The sequence below is a fragment of the Eucyclogobius newberryi genome, unplaced genomic scaffold, assembly GCF_026437365.1.
Source record: "Eucyclogobius newberryi isolate DKJ021-1_F unplaced genomic scaffold, fEucNew1.0.hap1 SCAF_17, whole genome shotgun sequence".
NCBI classification, from domain to species: domain Eukaryota; kingdom Metazoa; phylum Chordata; class Actinopteri; order Gobiiformes; family Gobiidae; genus Eucyclogobius; species Eucyclogobius newberryi.
Window position 1 is genome coordinate 34,400,046 of NW_027315801.1, and position 19,878 is coordinate 34,419,923.

At 42.1% G+C, this 19,878-nt stretch overlaps 1 protein-coding gene across 1 annotated transcript in view; it reads right to left on the bottom strand.

Moving 5' to 3' along the window:
* The window catches only part of LOC140363552 (band 4.1-like protein 1), a 101,933-nt gene that overhangs the window by 64,391 nt on the left and 17,664 nt on the right, over positions 1-19,878 (bottom strand). The window lies entirely within an intron of this gene.

Genomic DNA, 19,878 nt, shown 5'->3' on the forward strand with positions numbered 1-19,878 from the left:
ACACAAACACTTGAGATCAAATAGGTTTCCTGTTCCTGAATCAGTGCTAGTGTCTGAAGTCCAGTGCTAGTGTCTGAAGTCCAGTGCTAGTGTCTGAAGTCCAGTGCTAGTGTCTGAAGTCCAGTGCTAGTGTCTGAAGTCCAGTGCTAGTGTCTGAAGTCCAGTGCTAGTGTCTGAAGTCCACTGCTAGTGTCTGAAGTCCAGTGCTAGTGTCTGAAGTCCAGTGCTAGTGTCTGAAGTCCAGTGCTAGTAGTGTCTGAAGTCCTGAATCAGTGCTAGTGTCTGAAGTCCTGAATCAGTGCTAGTGTCTGAAGTCCAGTGCTAGTGTCTGAAGTCCTGAATCAGTGCTAGTGTCTGAAGTCCAGTGCTAGTGTCAGAAGTCCAGTGCTAGTGTCTGAAGTCCTGAATCAGTGCTAGTGTCTGAAGTCCAGTGCTAGTGTCTGAAGTCCAGTGCTAGTGACTGAAGTCCAGTGCTAGTGTCTGAAGTCCTGAATCAGTGCTAGTGTCTGAAGTCCTGAATCAGTGCTAGTGTCTGAAGTCCAGTGCTAGTGTCTGAAGTCCAGTGCTAGTGACTGAAGTCCAGTGCTAGTGTCTGAAGTCCAGTGCTAGTGTCTGAAGTCCTGAATCAGTGCTAGTGTCTGAAGTCCAGTGCTAGTGTCTGAAGTCCAGTGCTAGTGTCTGAAGTCCAGTGCTAGTGTCTGAAGTCCAGTGCTAGTGTCTGAAGTCCTGAATCAGTGCTAGTGTCTGAAGTCCAGTGCTAGTGTCTGAAGTTCAGTGCTAGTGTCTGAAGTCCAGTGCTAGTGTCTGAAGTCCTGAATCAGTGCTAGTGTCTGAAGTCCAGTGCTAGTGTCTGAAGTCCTGAATCAGTGCTAGTGTCTGAAGTCCTGAATCAGTGCTAGTGTCTGAAGTCCAGTGCTAGTGTCTGAAGTCCTGAATCAGTGCTAGTGTCTGAAGTCCAGTGCTAGTGTCTGAAGTCCAGTGCTAGTGTCTGAAGTCCAGTGCTAGTGTCTGAAGTCCAGTGCTAGTGTCTGAAGTCCAGTGCTAGTGTCTGAAGTCCAGTGCTAGTGTCTGAAGTCCTGAATCAGTGCTAGTGTCTGAAGTCCTGAATCAGTGCTAGTGTCTGAAGTCCAGTGCTAGTGTCTGAAGTCCTGAATCAGTGCTAGTGTCTGAAGTCCAGTGCTAGTGTCTGAAGTCCAGTGCTAGTGTCTGAAGTCCAGTGCTAGTGTCTGAAGTCCAGTGCTAGTGTCTGAAGTCCAGTGCTAGTGTCTGAAGTCCAGTGCTAGTGTCTGAAGTCCTGTCGCCAAAGGAACTGCTGACACTTTCATTCAGGGGCAGGAACATTTCAGCAGCAAGTTAAAGTCTGAAGCTGAGTAACACGAGGTCACATCTGATCAGTGGCTCATGTTTACTGAGTTGTGCATAGTTCATTTATTATTATTTTAGAATATATATATATATATATATATATATATATTCTAAAATAATATAGATAGATAGATAGATAGACAGATAGATAGATATAGATATATAGATATGTAAAAGCCAAGATAACCAAGATAATTTAAGACATTGGCACAACAAAGTAAACCGTGTATGAACCATCATAGCAGGTCGTTTGTTATCAATATAGACCATGACCTGCTTTTTTATGTTTGTTTCAGCCGGAACGATTTTTAGTGCTTTTCACCATCTAAAAGAAATAATATTTAGTTTTGAATTTTCAGTTGCTTTGGACATTTTGTATGAAACCCTTTATTCCTCTCAATACAAATATACAAAAATGCCAGTGGCATTGAAATCAGAATTAAATCAATTCACATCTATATTATAAACTATATTATAACCTTTGAATAAGAAAACGCTTCATGATATTTCTCTTTTTACTATTTAAAATAAAAAATAATGAGGCCAAATGTATGTTCTATAAATTCAAAGTCCCACATTTGTCCCACAATAACAACAGTATTTGTCTGTCACATGTTCACTTGAACCAGGGAAGTGCAGATGGAAAGTAGCAGGAGCTAAATCTGGTTCAGATTAGTTATTTTTTCTTTTGACGATGAATGACTTTATACACGGTCCCTGACAACTCAAGACTAAACTATATGTTCAAAATGATTGCTTCATGTCTTGGCTCTGAAATATGTTATTTCAATCTGCTCCATACGGATGAAAGACTGAAGGAGCTCAGAGGGAGGAGCTTAAACCTGCTCCTCTCTGACATCAGCCCCGCCTCCCACAGGAGCGCTCAGAGGGAGGAGCTTAAACCTGCTCCTCTCTGACATCAGCCCCGCCTCCCACAGGAGCGCTCAGAGGGAGGAGCTTAAACCTGCTCCTCTCTGACATCAGCCCCGCCTCCCACAGGAGCGCTCAGAGGGAGGAGCTTAAACCTGCTCCTCTCTGACATCAGCCCCGCCTCCCACAGGAGCGCTCAGAGGGAGGAGCTTAAACCTGCTCCTCTCTGACATCAGCCCCGCCTCCCACAGGAGCGCTCAGAGGGAGGAGCTTAAACCTGCTCCTCTCTGACATCAGCCCCGCCTCCCACAGGAGCGCTCAGAGGGAGGAGCTTAAACCTGCTCCTCTCTGACATCAGCCCCGCCTCCCACAGGAGCGCTCAGAGGGAGGAGCTTAAACCTGCTCCTCTCTGACATCAGCCCCGCCTCCCACAGGAGCGCTCAGAGGGAGGAGCTTAAACCTGCTCCTCTCTGACATCAGCCCCGCCGAGCTTTAACTTCGGTTGATGTAGACTTGGGTTTGATCCAGATTTAGTCCTCATTTTCTTCTGGTGCAAGTGTGAACGCACCTATAGTTCTGGTCTCCGTCTAATCCTAATTTTCTTGTTACATTCACAATAGTACCAGTACACAGTGATACTATATACAACTCTGTTAGGTACTAGTACTGCTACTACTGAAAATACAACTCATATCTAAAACACAGAGGTTATTAGTGCCGGCTCGGAGTCGTGCAGATCTGATGTCACAGGGAGATGTACGGGCCGTGTCCTCTGAAGGTGACCACAGTATTATGGGGGTGACATGCAGAGGGAGGGGCGTGTTTAGATTAGCAGTTGCCGCTGAGTGTATGGAATTATGCAAGATAAGAGTTTATCTAATGCTCGTGTAAAAGAAATATTGGGTCACAAACGCAACACTCCAGCTTAATGCATGAGATAACTGAGATAACCCTTTTCATGACTGCGTGGCTGTCGATAACGTGCTGATGGTGACGTCCACGAGGTTAATGCAGCTGCAAGTGGAGGTGCAACATTGGTGATAGAAGGCGCTAGACAAGGTGTAAAACTCATGTAGACTTTGCTTCGACTACACCTGAAAGCATGTTGTATTATGCTATTTTTATGTCTGGAAACTGCACCAACAGTAAGTAGAGGATTATGTAAAGAAATACTTACAATGCTTTGTATTAGAGGTGAGATATACATTTAAAATAGTCACAACTGTTAAAAATGACTTAAAAAATCTAGTGTTGTCTCCCAAACAAGGGCATAAAGGGATATTTCTGCACTTTTGTGGTTCATTTTATGGCTCATACATGCACTGTTATTGAGATCATGATATGAATGTGTCTGTATCGACCTACATTGTATATGGTGTTAATTTGAATTAGTCTGAATTATTTAAGTATTTTCATGGAAGAACGGCAGAAAGAAGAAGACATGAGTCGAAGATTAGAGCGTGAATCATGATTAAATAAAAACTTTAAGCTGTACATTACATAAATACACACATGGTTGTTTCTGTGCGGTTGTGGTCTTGTGTTTGCAGTTTGGGTCAGATATATATTGTAAGATCTTAGACGTAAGGAACGTTTTGAGAGCTGACAGTTTCACACCACTGTCTGACAAAATGTACTGGGAAAAAAGTATATATACAGTACTTTTTACTATACATGTATATTATCGGGGGGGGGGGGGGAATTGTGTTTCAGGCCATTCTATGATATGTAATTCAAGTAATACAAAAGAAAAACATGTAAATAGTGTATTATATTAAAGAGCTAAACTAAAAAGCTCTGAAATATCGACTGTGCAGAACTTACGTCACTCTGAATAATAATATACACAAACACACAGCACATTGACGTCCGAATACAGGGACGCGCCGCTGACACCAGTAGATGCGCGTAAAGTGCTAATGCTAGTATTAGGCGGCATTGATTAACATGGTTATCCTATCAGCGCCTGCTAAGTGTTTACAGACTGTGGCGTGTGTCGCAGCAGGAATCTGGTTCATGAATCAATCTAATCCGGGAACAAATACAAACACTCGAACAGAGATTCAACGTGCATCATCAGATTCAAGACAAAGGAGTGAATTACAACACACTTTGCAATCGATAATGTCTTAAATAAACAAACAACAGCAATAACTAAATGCTTTATGTGAATATCTCTATAACTCTTCATCTCTACGACCCACTGCAGCTGTTTTTGCAGCGCTTCACCTGCAACATTGGCAAACAGATTCAGACTTACATTTGTGTTCCTCAATTCACTCATGTTTATGCAACGAGACGCAGCCACGTTCAAAGACGAGCGCCAATTTACGGTCTTTTAACAAGCCGCGAAACCGCTGTCAATCACGGCTACAATTAATGAAGCGTTCTGGTTTTCAAAGGCAACGCGACAACGACTGAGAACGTGCAGTATCACTGGTGAATGAGATGTTCACGGGAGAATATGAACGTCATTTTACACATTAAAAATCTCATTAATATTAGTCTTTCTTTCTGACAGACCATTGTGTTATTTCTGAGCGGGTCAAAAGACACGTTCGTCCGGGAGGTCTGAAAATTGGCTTTAAAAGAGCGGATTATGTCAAAGGCAATCACAGTAATATCCATCGGTTTCGTAAAAGATCATAAATAGCGGCGTTTTCACATTTTTGCCTCTGAAGCAAAACAATATGCCCGACGTGGCTCTTTGTGTTGGCTTCACCGGGCGCAGCAGGAGGCACGTTCGGCTTCATCGCTCTAACGCAGAAGCTGGACATACGACAGCCAAGTTATACAGGGGCAAAGTTTAAAATGAAGTCAGTTTCATTATGTACTGTACCACAACTGAAGCTTGTAAGAAAGAATGCAATAAACGTACCACCAAAAAGATAATGTTCAGAGTAGCAACCTACGGAGTCTAAAACGAGGATAAACTATGACTGAACTCCTTTATTTATTTTATTTATTTTATTTATTTTATTTATTTTATTTATTTTATTTATTTTATTTATTTTATTTATTTTATTTATTTTATTTTTTTATTTGTTTTATTTATTTTATTTATTTTATTTTGTTTATTTTGTTTATTTTGTTTATTTTGTTTATTTTATTTTATCTATTTTATTTATGTTATTTTGTTTATTTTGTTTATTTTGTTTATTTTGTTTATTTTGTTTATTTTATTTTATCTATTTTATTTATTTTCCCCCTCCATCCCCAATGAGAGGTTTTGTTTATAAGAGTTTTGTTTATAAGAGTTCTTCTATTAAGAGTGTTTTTAAACTAAAGTTATCTGTCCTTTTCCTCTGTATCTACTGCGTTGCAACAATGAAATTTCCCCATGTGTGGACAATAAAGGAATGTCTTATCTTTATCAAGAAACTCACACAAAAGAACCAAACGTGACGAACAAAACAAAACTGCATGAATGTTTTTCAAGTAAATCACATGTGGAATTCTCTTATTTCGTGTTGTTATTGTCAAAATCCATCCGTCCTGAGCCGGGCCGAGCGGCAGACACACTGGACCTGACAGAGTTTGTACGAATGAGGCGTAAATCCACTTTTATTTGTACTTTTACACACACACATACAGTTCTTCTGCATCTCAAGGCCCTCTCCAGAGCTCAAAACACTTTACAACGCTGGAAAACAAACAATGCAACCATAAAATATCAAATGTACTTATTCCTCTACCAGAAATTATTTTATTTAACTGTTAGTGCTTCATAATTGAATTTATATTCCCAGCGTGTCCCGTCGGTCGAGTGTAAAAGCCCTTTTCAGAGCGTGTTCTCACGTCGTCACCCACACAAGGCCAATCAATGCCTTCGTTTGGCTCGTTTTGAGAGTCAATCATGGAGGTTCTGCTTTGTGCACGTCTAATCCCGTCTGAAGGCAAACGATGGAGAGGCGAACGGGTCAGAGCCTTTTGGGGTTACCACGACGACACCAGAGAAAGTACGATATAAGACGAGTGCGAAGGTGAGATATTGTTTGAGTCTAGAATCCAGGCCTTCGTTTGTTTCAATGAGTTATGGTTAAGGTGATGAGTTAATAACGCTGAACAAAGATATCAAATAATAACTGTGAGAGGTCTGCCTAAGTTTTCTGGTTGGTGAAATGTACTGAACTGTAGTTAATGTTGTCAAAAGTATCACAATTCTGATGCTATTGATATTAAAAGTGGGTTTGAAACTGTGGTACTAAAAATATATTCTGTACCTTCAAATACAGGGTTTTAGTGAAGAAATCATACATTCATAAACTAAAGAAGCATCCTCAATGTTTTAGTTTCGAGTAAGAGAAAAGATGAGTTAATAAATTAAAAAAACATGAAAAATGCGTAAATACTGAAACATACTTGCATGAAACAAAACATAAGTATAATTTTGAGTAAAAAACATGACAATACTTTAACAAACTAACAAACTATATTAATTCACAAGGGAAATGAGGTGAATGAAGGGTAAAAATGACAGTAAAAAAACACAATTAAACATTTGTATGCACCAGTATATTATTTTTGTATTTATCTGATGTACCGGTATATAATATGTAAATGTAAGATATATGTCAAATATTTATGTTCATTTAACTTGTGTGAGTCAAAGTGGTCAATGCCAATTTCTCCACGTTTCCCCTGAAGAATATTCTGTGTTAATGATCCGCTCGTTAAAACACGTCCACACAATTACCAACATCCTTTTGTCACGTTTTTCATATTGACGTTCCCTTATTCTCATCCCAAAGCTGAGTTTGAGTCGATCTCTAAATCAGATCGATGCTTTGTTGTCCCTGAGTGTGTCGTCTGTGTCATTGTGCTGCAGGAATCCGTCAGATAAGCCACAGTTTAGACGGATTAGTCAATGTTATGGACAGAACACAGATAAACAGACGTAATAGACTGTTGTAATGCTGGTGTCCGGAGCCGAGCTGAGCAGCCGTTTCCTCCACTTTACCGGGCGAAATCGTCACTAAACATCCTGAGCACGCTCGGCGAAATCATTCTCCCAAAAAAAAAGTCCAGACGTCAATCATTCTGTGACAAAAGGCTGCTGGAGCGAGACGGTTCGGGCCGGGACAGATAAGTCTGAGTGATCAAAAGAGCCTCAAGTGTCCACGAGACAAACACAGCTATTTTTGGAACGCTTTGGGCCTGATTTGGCCTGCGGTCACGACTGATGCCTAAACAAACGGCTCTGGACCTGAGCGTGGGCAAAAGGAGGCACAGGACAGTGTTACCGTCGAATGATTGTCACGGATGGAAGGTGGAGGAGGATGAATATAGTCCCGGGGCGGGTCACGTTTCGCTCATATTCATCCGCAATATGGGAACTTCAGTTACAAAGCTGGAGACGCGGTGTAAAGGTCGTTCAAAGGATTCAAGAGTCATTTACAGCCACAATTACAATGTAAAATGACATAATTTAGCAAAGAAGTAGCTTTACTTGAAAGGAATAGAATTATAAAACAGTGTTATAAAAGTGAAGCAGGTTTTGTGTCTGTTTTTTCACCGGACAAAGCTTGAAATGAGATTTAGCCTCTTAGAGCTTCATCGTGTGACATTAACGCCACATATGATATAATAATATAATATAATGAAGGTCCCGTGTTGACCCCGGATGAGGAACATGGCTCAGTTTGAATAAAATAAAATAATAATAAAATTAAGTAAATAATAATAAAATAAAGTAAAGTAAAAATAGCTAGCATAAGACTAAATAATACTAATACTAATGGTAAGTAAACACTCTTATTTACATCAGTTATAACATGAATATGACATTAATTGCACATGAATATGATGGTATTGCACATGAATATGACAGTATTGCACATGAATATGACGGTATTGCACATGAATATGACGGTATTGCACATGAATATGACGGTATTGCACATGAATATGACATTAATTGCACATGAATATGACGGTATGCACATGAATTTGACGGTATGCACATGAATATGACGGTATTGCACATGAATATGACAGTAATTGCACATGAATATAACGGTATTGCACATGAATTTGACGGTATGCACATGAATATGACGGTATTGCACATGAATATGACGGTATTGCACATGAATATGACAGCATTGCACATGAATATGACGGTAATTGCACATGAATATGACGGTATTGCACATGAATATGACGGTATTGCACATGAATATGACGGTATTGCACATGAATATGACAGTAATTGCACATGAATATGACGGTATTGCACATGAATATGACGGTATTGCACATGAATATGACGGTATTTTACATGAATTTGACGGTAATTGCACATGAATATGACGGTATTGCACATGACTATGACAGTAATTGCACATGGATATGACGGTATTGCACATGAATATGACGGTATTGCACATGAATATGACATTAATTGCACATGGATATGACGGTATTGCACATGACTATGACGTATTGCACATGAATATGACAGTAATTGCACATGAATATGACAGTATTGTACATGAATATCACAGTATTGCACATGAATATGACATTAATTGCACATGGATATGACGGTATTGCACATGACTATGACAGTAACTGCACATGAATATGACGGTATTGCACATGAATATGACGGTATTGCACATGAATATGACATTAATTGCACATGGATATGACGGTATTGCACATGAATATGACGTATTGCACATGAATATGACAGTAATTGCACATGAATATGACAGTATTGTACATGAATATCACAGTATTGCACATGAATATGACAGTAATTGTGTGTGAGTATGACAGTAATTGCACATGAATATGACGGTATTGCACATGAATATGACGGTATTGCACATGAATACGACGGTATTGCACATGAATATGACGGTATTGCACATGAATATGACAGCATTGCACATGAATATGACGGTAATTGCACATGGATATGACGGTATTGCACATGAATATGACGTATTGCACATGAATACGACGGTATTGCACATGAATATGACAGTATTGTACATGAATATCACAGTATTGCACATGAATATGACAGTAATTGTGTGTGAGTATGACAGTAATTGCACATGAATATGACGGTATTGCACATGAATATGACGGTATTGCACATGAATACGACGGTATTGCACATGAATATGACAGTATTGCACATGAATATCACGGTATTGCACATGAATATGACAGTAATTGTGTGTGAGTATGACAGTAATTGCATATGAATATGACGGTATTGCACATGAATACGACGGTATTGCACATGAATATGACGGTATTGCACATGGTTAAGTCAGTAAAGTATTAATGAGAGTGGCGTCGCCTCTCCACGGATCTGACCCGTAACTTTAGGAACATGGCTCAGTTTGAACTTTTAGCACAGACTCTAACACACACAGAGTAACAACAGAGTAAAAGGGCAAAGAACCAGAAGCTGAAAAAGGCCTTTAAAAATGCACCATGTCACTTTTCTGGTGGGAGTTGGCACCTGACCGTCTCCATGGTGATGTACTAGGCCAGTGTTATGCCCGGACTGCAACCTCAGCGGCCATGACGAGGACAGAGCAGAACCGAGACCATTTCAGATGGTGCAGAACAACGAGCATTTCATTTACTGTGATTCACAGAACAAAAGAGGTTTAAAATACAGCACCAAGACACGAGCAACATGTTCACACAGCACCGAGACACGAGCAACATGTTCACACAGCACCAAGACACGAGCAACATGTTCACACAGCACCGAGACACGAGCAACATGTTCACACAGCACCGAGACACGAGCAACATGTTCACACAGCACCGAGACACGAGCAACATGTTCACACAGCACCGAGACACGAGCAACATGTTCACACAGCACCGAGACACGCGCAACATGTTCACAGCACCGAGACTCGAGCAACATGTTCACACAGCACCGAGACACGAGCAACATGTTCACACAGCACCGAGACACGAGCAACATGTTCACACAGCACCGAGACTCGAGCAACATGTTCACACAGCACCGAGACATGAGCAACATGTTCACACAGCACCGAGACACGAGCAACATGTTCACAGCACCGAGACTCGAGCAACATGTTCACACAGCACCGAGACACGAGCAACATGTTCACACAGCACCGAGACACGAGCAACATGTTCACACAGCACCGAGACACGAGCAACATGTTCACACAGCACCGAGACACGAGCAACATGTTCACACAGCACCGAGACACGAGCAACATGTTCACAGCACCGAGACTCGAGCAACATGTTCACACAGCACCGAGACACGAGCAACATGTTCACACAGCACCGAGACACGAGCAACATGTTCACACAGCACCGAGACACGAGCAACATGTTCACACAGCACCGAGACACGAGCAACATGTTCACACAGCACCGAGACTCGAGCAACATGTTCACACAGCACCGAGACATGAGCAACATGTTCACACAGCACCGAGACACGAGCAACATGTTCACAGCACCGAGACTCGAGCAACATGTTCACACAGCACCGAGACACGAGCAACATGTTCACACAGCACCGAGACACGAGCAACATGTTCACACAGCACCGAGACACGAGCAACATGTTCACACAGCACCGAGACACGAGCAACATGTTCACACAGCACCGAGACACGAGCAACATGTTCACAGCACCGAGACTCGAGCAACATGTTCACACAGCACCGAGACACGAGCAACATGTTCACACAGCACCGAGACACGAGCAACATGTTCACACAGCACCGAGACTCGAGCAACATGTTCACACAGCACCGAGACATGAGCAACATGTTCAAACAGTACCGAGACATGAGCAACATGTTCACACAGCACCAAGACATGAGCGACATGTTCACACAGCACCGAGACTCGAGCAACATGTTCACACAGCACCGAGACATGAGCAACATGTTCAAACAGTACCGAGACATGAGCAACATGTTCACACAGCACCAAGACATGAGCGACATGTTCACACAGCACCGAGACATGAGCAATATGTTCAAACAGTACCGAGACATGAGCAACATGTTCACACAGCACCAAGACATGAGCGACATGTTCACACAGCACCAAGACATGAGCAACATGTTCACACAGCACCAAGACATGAGCAACATGTTCACACAGCACCAAGACACGAGCGACATGTTCACACAGCACCAAGACATGAGCAACATGTTCACACAGCACCAAGACATGAGCGACATGTTCACTCAGCACCAAGACATGAGCAACATGTTCACAGAGCACCGAGACACAAGCAACATGTTCACACAGCACCAAGACATGAGCGACTGCCACCAGCACTTTTTATAGGCCGCTGGGTTAAATGGCCCCTCCCACTCAGGACCAGGTAAGTCACAATCTTTCTAAAACAGCACAGATAAATATACATACTTCAATTTAATACAAAAATATATTCTTTATTTAATTTACTGTGCACCATTTCAACCTTACCATGTATTTAAAAACAGTCAATTCCCTAAAACACCCTCCTATTTCCCACAATGTTCTGCCCCGGAACCTTCTTAAGGTGCTTCGGGCCCCCCGGGGACTCTTTTGGCCTGCGCACCTAAAATGGCCGACGCATGAGGCAAGGTCTCGTTTCATTTAGTTAAACTGAAGTTACATATTCTCTCTTCTGTTGCAGGTCGACTCACACAACAAACCTCTCAATAAATCCTGTAAAACACTTGTAATGTTCAGCGACATTACAACTGGCAACAACACGTGTTTATGATGCAACAAAAACACCTTGAATAAAACCTGCATTCTTAATGAGATAAGATAAGATATTCCTTTATTGTCCACACATGGGGAAATGTCTGTGTTATAACGCAGTAAATACAGAGGAAAAGGACAGATAACTTATAGGAAGTTTAATAAAAAAACACTCTAAATAGAAGAACTCTTATAAACAAAACAAAAAAACTCTTATTAACAAAACTCCTCTTATATCTTAATAGGGAATGGAGGAAAATAAATAAATAAAATAGAAAGATTAAAATTAAATAATAAAATAAAGTGAATAATAAAATAAAGTAAAAATAGCTAGCATAAGACTAAACAATACTAATACTAATGGTAAGTAAACACTTATTTACATCAGTTATGACATGAATATGGCCTTAATTGCTTGTGAGTACGACAGTAATTGCACATGAATATGATGGTATTGCACATAGTTAAGTCAGTAAAGTATTAATGAGAGTGGTGTCGCCTCTCCACGGATCTGACCCGTAACTTCACCTCGTGGCTCCACCCGCTCATCTACACCTTTAAGATCACGCCGTAAAAAGCAGCGGACGCTCGAATCTCCTCCGTCTCCTTCTGTTTCCACCTGCGATCGATGCCAGGCGACATGAGCGCCGATGATCTGTTCTGAGAGAGTTCTGTCCGCACCGCACTGTTTACTCCTGCCCCTCGCCATCCGTCTTCATGACATCTCCCAAAACCAAAGCCTCTGTCAATTTTGCTTTTTGAAACCTGATGTATGCGCGTGTCAGTTTACCCAGCAGCCCATGCATCATACGCCGCCGCTCAGCCAAACCAAATAGCTATAAAATATGTCAGTAGTAGCGAAAATATGGAGCAAAAGCCGGCGCTGACAGCTGCTGGACGCCGCCTGCTTATCAAACACGGGGAATTAAACCAGCGCCAACGTGGTCCAGTTACAAGTTCATGTGCTTTTTTTCCTATGGCGCAAAAACAGATTGTGATTTTACAATGTTCCTTCTTTTACATTTACAATATCGTGGTCAAAAACTGCAAAGCTGATGCATCCATTGTGAGGTGCAGGCTGGTGAGGGGTGCAGGCTGGTGAGGGGTGCAGGCTGGTGAGGGGTGCAGGCTGGTGAGGTGTGCAGGCTGGTGAGGGGTGCAGGCTGGTGAGGGGTGCAGGCTGGTGAGGGGTGCAGTGCAGGCTGGTGAGGGGTGCAGGCTGGTGAGGGGTGCAGGCTGGTGAGGTGTGCAGGCTGGTGAGGTGTGCAGGCTGGTGAGGGGTGCAGGCTGGTGAGGTGTGCAGGCTGGTGAGGGGTGCAGGCTGGTGAGGTGTGCAGGCTGGTGAGGGGTGCAGGCTGGTGAGGTGTGCAGGCTGGTGAGGGGTGCAGGCTGGTGAGGGGTGCAGGCTGGTGAGGGGTGCAGGCTGGTGAGGGGTGCAGTGCAGGCTGGTGAGGGGTGCAGGCTGGTGAGGGGTGCAGGCTGGTGAGGGGTGCAGGCTGATGAGGGGTGCAGTGCAGGCTGGTGAGGGGTGCAGGCTGGTGAGGGGTGCAGGCTGGTGAGGTGTGCAGGCTGGTGAGGGGTGCAGGCTGGTGAGGGGTGCAGGCTGGTGAGGGGTGCAGGCTGGTGAGGTGTGCAGGCTGGTGAGGGGTGCAGGCTGGTGAGGTGTGCAGGCTGGTGAGGGGTGCAGGCTGGTGAGGTGTGCAGGCTGGTGAGGTGTGCAGGCTGGTGAGGGGTGCAGGCTGGTGAGGGGTGCAGTGCAGGCTGGTGAGGGGTGCAGGCTGGTGAGGGGTGCAGGCTGGTGAGGGGTGCAGGCTGGTGAGGGGTGCAGTGCAGGCTGGTGAGGGGTGCAGGCTGGTGAGGGGTGCAGGCTGGTGAGGGGTGCAGTGCAGGCTGGTGAGGGGTGCAGGCTGGTGAGGGGTGCAGGCTGGTGAGGGGTGCAGTGCAGGCTGGTGAGGGGTGCAGGCTGGTGAGGGGTGCAGGCTGGTGAGGTGTGCAGGCTGGTGAGGGGTGCAGGCTGGTGAGGGGTGCAGGCTGGTGAGGGGTGCAGGCTGGTGAGGTGTGCAGGCTGGTGAGGGGTGCAGGCTGGTGAGGGGTGCAGGCTGGTGAGGGGTGCAGGCTGGTGAGGGGTGCAGGCTGGTGAGGGGTGCAGGCTGGTGAGGTGTGCAGGCTGGTGAGGGGTGCAGGCTGGTGAGGGGTGCAGGCTGGTGAGGGGTGCAGGCTGGTGAGGTGTGCAGGCTGGTGAGGGGTGCAGGCTGGTGAGGGGTGCAGGCTGGTGAGGGGTGCAGGCTGGTGAGGGGTGCAGTGCAGGCTGGTGAGGGGTGCAGGCTGGTGAGGGGTGCAGGCTGGTGAGGTGTGCAGGCTGGTGAGGTGTGCAGGCTGGTGAGGGGTGCAGGCTGGTGAGGTGTGCAGGCTGGTGAGGGGTGCAGGCTGGTGAGGTGTGCAGGCTGGTGAGGGGTGCAGGCTGGTGAGGTGTGCAGGCTGGTGAGGGGTGCAGGCTGGTGAGGGGTGCAGGCTGGTGAGGGGTGCAGTGCAGGCTGGTGAGGGGTGCAGGCTGGTGAGGTGTGCAGGCTGGTGAGGTGTGCAGGCTGGTGAGGGGTGCAGGCTGGTGAGGGGTGCAGGCTGGTGAGGGGTGCAGTGCAGGCTGGTGAGGGGTGCAGGCTGGTGAGGGGTGCAGGCTGGTGAGGGGTGCAGGCTGGTGAGGGGTGCAGTGCAGGCTGGTGAGGTGTGCAGGCTGGTGAGGGGTGCAGGCTGGTGAGGGGTGCAGGCTGGTGAGGTGTGCAGGCTGGTGAGGGGTGCAGGCTGGTGAGGTGTGCAGGCTGGTGAGGGGTGCAGGCTGGTGAGGGGTGCAGGCTGGTGAGGTGTGCAGGCTGGTGAGGGGTGCAGGCTGGTGAGGTGTGCAGGCTGGTGAGGGGTGCAGGCTGGTGAGGTGTGCAGGCTGGTGAGGGGTGCAGGCTGGTGAGGGGTGCAGGCTGGTGAGGTGTGCAGGCTGGTGAGGGGTGCAGGCTGGTGAGGTGTGCAGGCTGGTGAGGTGTGCAGGCTGGTGAGGGGTGCAGGCTGGTGAGGGGTGCAGTGCAGGCTGGTGAGGGGTGCAGGCTGGTGAGGGGTGCAGGCTGGTGAGGTGCTCTGCTGATGAAAGCCGAGGACAGAGGGCGGTGGATTGATGTAATACTTGGCAATGGGACAGCTTTAGTTTCAATGGCGGTCGTGTATTTCGCAGTTTCTGTGGCAAGGTGAACAAAATGTGCCAAAATGTTTTTTAATCGAGGAGAACTGACAAAATGCTATTGTTTAAAAGTCACTTGGATGTATATTTATACTGCAAGAATTACAACAGCGCCAATAGTCGTGGGTTGTCATTTGTTTTTGCTGGAAAAGTTGTGCAATTGACACAATACCACAATTAGGGCAATAAAAAGGAGATGGAACAATGTTTTTATGGTTCAGTTTTTATGATGTGAACCTTTTCCTTGCTCTAGTTGGGAATTTGTTGTTTTTGCTTTGTAATCTGATTAATTTGTGCTGTAGATATAATATTACAAATGAAGGTTCTGTTCTGCTGTTTATGTAATTCAGCACATGGCTTTTAACTATATTGTACATTTAGACAAAAAATGACCGGGATTATTTGAGATTATTGTGTCAAAGGCATTAAGTAGTTTCAGTATTATTGTTTATTGGGATATATCTTGCAGCAGTAGTAAATATCACACGCAACAATGTCTTATTGTGACAGGTAACCACAGTTTTAACAGCTCAATACTGAATACTACAATTTGAAAAGACTACAAATAATACAAAAATAAACCTTTTCAGACACTGGAACATCATATTCAAACACAGAATAATAGTAGCTGCTTTAATTTGACCACATGGTGTAATTCAGATTAAGATCATGTCTGTTCGACACTACAACAATATTTAAAAGGTCAAATTTCCTTTCAGTCAATAAAAATACCTGTTTAAATGAGTGTGTTTTAGTATCGATTAGTTGGGGTTTATATTTTTGGACAAACTGGTGGTGACGTGTCTAAATGTTTTTTGTGTGTGTAAAGTCTGAATAAACTTTGGAATGAGTGTCCCTAGTGTGATGTCACTTCCTGTGATTTTCTACAGAGTTTTCAATTTAAGATAAGATAAGATAAGATATTCCTTTATTGTCCACACATGGGGAAATGTCGGTGTCACAACGCAGTAGATACAGAGGGAAATGGGAATTAATAGAAGAACTCTTATAAACAAAACAAAAAAACTACAAACTCAAAAACAAAACTCCTCTTATATCTTAATAGGGAATGGAGGAAAAAAATTAAAAAACAAAAAGATAAAAATTAAAATTAAAAATAAAAATATAATAATAAAATAATAATAATAATAAAATAATAATAATAAAAAATAATAAATAATAATAAAATAATTTAGCTTAACTTCAATTTTACAAGTAGCTACTTGATTTATGTAAAATGATCATTTATATTTACTATAGGTATATATACACCAAATAAATTAGAAAATCATGAACATTTGTCCATAGAATAGCACTTTAAAATGACTGCATGTTGTCGGTCGGCTTTGCCTCCTCCTCCTGCTTTGGACGCCGGTAATTGCTCAGTTTTGTAGCTTTCAGATCAAAGTGCAGCATTAACCATTTTGGATGTGATGTGCCAGTTCTGAGCCGGAAAGAGAATTTCTGCTCTCCTTTGGCAGATCCCACCGCTGTGCAAGGAAACATAATGCCATCTGCAAAAATCCCAAGTCTTTAACATCACAGAGGAGCGAGATTCCAGACGCTGCAGGAGTTTCGGCTGTAAAAAGAGAAGGAACGGCTTGTGGCTTGGTTCAAACATTAAAAAAAATGTGGGTCCATTTGCCCAAATCTCAAAGACCACCCTGGACTTAGCTGTTTCCTTATTTTATACGACCCCAAAAGTTAACCGAGCATTTTAATATCACTGGGCAAATTCACATAAAGTTGAGTTGAATTGGCTTTGAATCTGGGGGACTTCATTATTTTCATTTTAATTAAGTTTTAAGTTTAATTTGTTATTGTGTAGAATGTCAAATATCACCCAAACCGCTCCGATCAGGGTCACTTTTCAAGCTATTTGGGAAATGTATTATTATTATTATTATAAAAAGCTTTCCATTGACGCAGTGTGACGCTAACAACTCATCATCATCAGAAGAAGAAGAAGAATTAAGTTTCTGTTGTCAAATAGCATTGAGTGCACAATACTCTAAAATATTGATAACATTAAAGACGGCTTTACCATTCTCTTTAATATCTGTCAGAATAAATGTAATATGTGTCCCATGTATCACAGGTTTAAATGGATGTTATGATGGACAGCGCCGCCACACGCCTAATGTGATTTTAAGTATTGAGTTTATCTTGGACGTCGTCAGAGCTTCAAAAGATTTGTCCGAATATATTTGATCATGTTTCTATTTTAGAACATGTAAGTCGCACAATGTGATGCAAGTGACTTGTTTAATCATTTAAAGGTGCATTATGTAAATGTTCCAGTGGATTATTCACCACCTGCTTGTCCCCATGTTACTGCATCACTACAGTGAACATATACAGCTACAGTAAATATATATATATATATATATATATATATATATATATATATATATATATATATATATATATATATATATCTACAGTAAACATATATATCTACAGTAAACATATATATCTACAGTAAACATATCTATCTACAGTAAATATATATTTATATATATATATATATATCTACAGTAAATATATATTTATATATCTACAGTAAACATATCTATCTACAGTAAATATATATATATATATATATATATATATATATATATATATATATATATCTACAGTAAATATATATATATATATATATATATCTACAGTAAATATATATATATATATATATATCTACAGTAAATATATATATATATCTACAGTAAATATATATCTATCTACAGTAAACATATCTACAGTAAATATATATATATACAGTAAATATATATACATCTACAGTAAACATATATATCTACAGTAAACATATATATCTACAGTAAACATATATCAACAGTAAATATATATATATATATACAGTAAATATATATACATCTACAGTAAACATATATATCTACAGTAAACATATATATCTACAGTAAACATATATCTACAGTAAATATATATATATATATATACAGTAAATATATATACATCTACAGTAAACATATATATCTACAGTAAACATATATCTACAGTAAATATATATATATATACAGTAAATATATATACATCTACAGTAAACATATATATCTACAGTAAACATATCTCTTAAAAAGTAGCTGCTTAAAGTATGGTATTTGTTTATATTCCTCAAAAATACCTGGAAAAGAGCAGGCTCATCTTTCCACAGATCTGAATGGTAACATTATCTCCTACTTGTCACCATGGAGACAGCTTAATGCCATACTGTGGAACATTCAAGGCAAAGCAAAGAAGGTGGCGGACCCTTCACCATCAAAATTGCACCTTCACCGTCAGACTTTGAATGATAATCGTGTTGTTTTCACGGCTCTCAGATGTGTCAGTGTCAGTGTGAAAATAAAACCATTTTCAGACGTGACCTTTTGTTTTACAGTCGTCCGTAGTCTGCGCAGCACCAACAACTCTCTGCCTTTACAAACAATGAGAACGCTGCCCTAAAAACAGCCACAACGCTCAATAGATCTTTGGAAAGTAGCTCAGATCTCCCACGCTATATTTAACTCACACCAAGCCCCAAAAAACAGAACGAATGCTGAAACAAGTGACTTAAGAATGACCTACAAGAAGCAATTCATTATCAAAGCGTTTACGTCAGTTAATTTGACATAAAGCAGGTGTTTTCCTTGAGTATCTGGGAGAAAAGCCAAGATATGTCGCCTCTGAACAATTCAATCATGTGGTGAGGCTTGAATGTGAGATATTTGCGACGTCAAAACAGTTTCAATCAAAGGTTTTTCATTGTAACTGTAGCAAGACACCAACTTATAACTATTATACTAACATTGTTCTCTCTGAATTCTGCCTCACGTGTTGCAGAGTCTATAGGGACCTTTTTCTATAGCGTTGGAAAAATGGGACACGGCGGCGTTCCCAATACATCATCGGGACAGAGATGTACGACACAAGTTCCGGCCTGGACTGCAATCATCTCCAACAGAAAAGTCCAAAAAAAAGTCCTGAAAGTCGAGCGTGAAAAGATGAATCAATGTCGGTTCATGTGTGTGTTTTTGTAGTTTTAATTGCACAAGAAAACTGGCCTGGTCCAATTTTAAACCTGTTTTAAGACATATTCCTTAAGACATATACCAAAACATCAAAACATCGATATATCGTGATACTACATTTGGTGATACAGTATCGATATCGTGGGCTGCTGTATCGATACATCGCCACGAGTCATTTTTGGTACAATTTCCCTGAATTATTTGACATTTTGACAGTTTTGGTCGTTAAAATGGGTGCGTTTCATTTAGAGTTTGGGCAGGTCGCGGTTTAACAAAGAAAAACATTGTAAAAACGTATCGGGTTCGTTAGAAAATAGCGATGTATTGTAGAAGATCATGAGCAATACATCGAATATCGTATGTATCGCAGATTCGTGATATCATCGTATAGTGAGCCGTGTATCGTGTATTGAATCGTGAGGGACCCGAATGTAAACCTGTGAACATTTGTTGTTTTTATTTTGTTTTTTTGTGTTAGTGATAGTTACATGTATAATAAGACATGTTATTAGCATTAGCTTCAGCTAAATGCTAATAACATGTGACCTGCTCTTTCCATGTAAACGTACATTTCATGACAAAATTCTAAGATTAAAACGTTTTCTTGAGACGCTGTGCTCTAATCCTCCGTCTAGGTACTCC